Below are 2681 nucleotides of genomic sequence, written 5' to 3' on the forward strand. Positions count from 1 at the left end.
GGCACACACCTTTCCTGATTTTAAAACATTCAGGGTTCCCTTGTTCTGCTCAAACAATTGCCTGTTGGTATATGTACAGGTCCCTCAGGAGCACAATTAAGCGTTCTGGAATACTCATTCTCTGTAATGTTTATCTATAGCTTATCATGATCTACACAATCAAAAGCTTATGCGTAGTCAATAAAGTACAAGAAACATCATTCTGGTATTCTCTGTTTTCAGCCAAGATCCATATGATATCAGTAATGATACCCCTCCTTCCATGTCCTCTTCTGAATCTGGCTTGAACCTTTGAACATTCTCTGTTAATGTATGGTTACAGTCATTTCTGCATTATCTTTAGCAAAATTTTACTTGCATGTGTTATTAATGATATTGTCCAAAGATTTTCACATTCCGTTGAGTGAATTCTCTTTGGAATGGGCACAAATATGGAACTTTTCCAGTCTGTTGGCTAGGTCTTTAAAATTTTTTGGCACAGATGAGTGAGTGCTTCCAGTTCTGCATCAGTTTATTGAAAGATTTCAATTTGTGTTCCATCAATTCCCAGTGCCTTGTTCTTTGCCAATGACTTCAATGCACCTTGGATGTCTTCCTTCATTATCATCAGCTCTTGATAATATGCTACTTCTTGAAATGGTTGAATACCAACCATTTCTTTTTGGTACAGTTACTCTGTGTATGCCTTTCATCTTCTTTTGATTCTTTCTGCATCATTCAATAATTTGCTCATAGAATCCTTCAGTACTGCAAGTCAAGATTTGAATTTTTTCTTCAGTTCCCTCAGCCTGAAAAATGCTGAGCGAGTTTTTCCCTTTGGGGTTTTTAACTCCAGGTTTGCACATTTCATTATAATATTTGACTTAGTCTTCTGAAGCTGACCTTGGAAATTTTCTATTCAGCTCTTTTACCTCCTCATTTCTTCCATTCGCTTTAACATCTCTATGCTGGAGAGCAAGTTTCAAAGTCTCTTCTGACATCCATGTTTGTCTTTCCTTTTTTCTTGTCATCTTAATGACCTGTTGCTTTCTTCCTGGATGATATTCTTGATGTCTGCAGTCTTTAGTGTCTAATGCATCAACTCCGTTCTTTACTTATCTCTAAATTCAGGTGGGATTGTTCAAGGTCATAGTGGGATATGTTCAAGGTCAAGCTCTTGTGGACTTCTTTTAATTTTCTTCAGCTTCAACCTGAACTTGCATATGAATAATGGATAGTCTGTTCCATAGTCTGTTCCGGGCCTAGTTTTGTCTAATGATATGTAGCTTTTCTACCTTCTCTTTCCACTGATGTAGTCAGTTTGATTTCTGTGTATTCCATTTGGTGAGGTACAATGTATACAGTAGTCTTTTACATTGTCCTAAAAAGTATTTGCTATGAAGAAGTAACTGGTTTTGCAAAAATTCTATCATGTGATCTCTAGCATCATTTCTATCACCAAGGCCATATTTTCCATCGACTGATCCTTCCTCTTTGTTTCTATCATTGCATTCCAATTGCCAGTAATTATCAATACATCTTGACTACATGTTTGATCAATTTCAGACTGAAGAAGCTGGTAGAATTCTTCAATTTCATCATCACTGGCTTTGGTGGTTGGTGTGTGTGTTTGAATAATAGTGTTATTAACTGATCTTCTTTGTAGGCATATGGATATTATCCTATCACAGACAGTACTGTACTTCAAGATAGATCTTGATATGTTCTTTTTGATGATGAATGCAATGCCATTTCTCTTCAATTTGTGAATCCTGGCATAAGAAACTATGTGATTTTCAGATTCAAAAACAGTCAATACCAGTCCATTTCAGCTCACTAATGCATATGATATCGATGCTTATGCATTCCATTTTATTTTTAACAATTCCAGTTTTCCTAGATTTACACTTCATACCTTCCATGTTCTGATTGTTAAAGGATGTTTATAGCTGTTTCTCTTCATTTTGAGTTGTGCCCCATCAGTAAATGAAGGTCCTGAAGGCTTTACTCCGTTTGCGTCATCACAGGCCACTCTACTTTGAGTAGGCAGCTCTTCCCCAGTCGTATTTTGAATGCCTTCCAAGCTTAGGGGCTCATCTTCTGGAACTAAATCTGACAATATTTTGGTGCGCTTCATCGTATTTCAATATTCTGGTACTGACAGTGTTCCACTGCCAATCAAAAGGCTTTCAGTGACTAAGTATTCGGAAGTAGTCCGTCTCTCCTTCTTCCTAGACTGTCTTCGTTTGGAAGCTCAGCTGAAGCCTATCTGTTGGTATTTAAAATACCTGTGGCATAGCTTGCCAGAATCACAGCAACATGCAAGCCACACAGTACAACAAACTGACAGATGAGTGGTAGACTTAACACTATGGTTCACATTTTATAAAAGTTTAACAGAGCTTTCTATTTTTTATTAACTATTTTCAGATATGCAAGCCTGGTGTAAGCACTGGACCTTAAAGTCAATTTGAATCACAAGGTCACTTCATATTCAAGTGCAGGCTGAAAGTGAAGAAAATTAAAACAAGTCCATGAGAGCCAAAATATGACCTGGAATATATCCCACCTGAATTAAGAGACCATCTTAAGAACAGATTTGACACATTAAACACGAAGGACTGAATATCAAAAGAACTGTGGGATGACATTAAGGCCATCATAAGTGGCCTTAATAATAAATGTGGCACTGTGGGTTAATG

At 37.1% G+C, this 2681-nt stretch overlaps 1 protein-coding gene across 2 annotated transcripts in view; it reads right to left on the reverse strand.

Moving 5' to 3' along the window:
• The window catches only part of CASC4 (cancer susceptibility candidate 4), a 132907-nt gene that overhangs the window by 41905 nt on the left and 88321 nt on the right, over positions 1–2681 (reverse strand). The window lies entirely within an intron of this gene.

Source organism: Chrysochloris asiatica, unplaced genomic scaffold, assembly GCF_000296735.1.
Source record: "Chrysochloris asiatica unplaced genomic scaffold, ChrAsi1.0 scaffold00004, whole genome shotgun sequence".
In the NCBI taxonomy this organism is placed as follows: Eukaryota; Metazoa; Chordata; class Mammalia; order Afrosoricida; family Chrysochloridae; genus Chrysochloris; species Chrysochloris asiatica.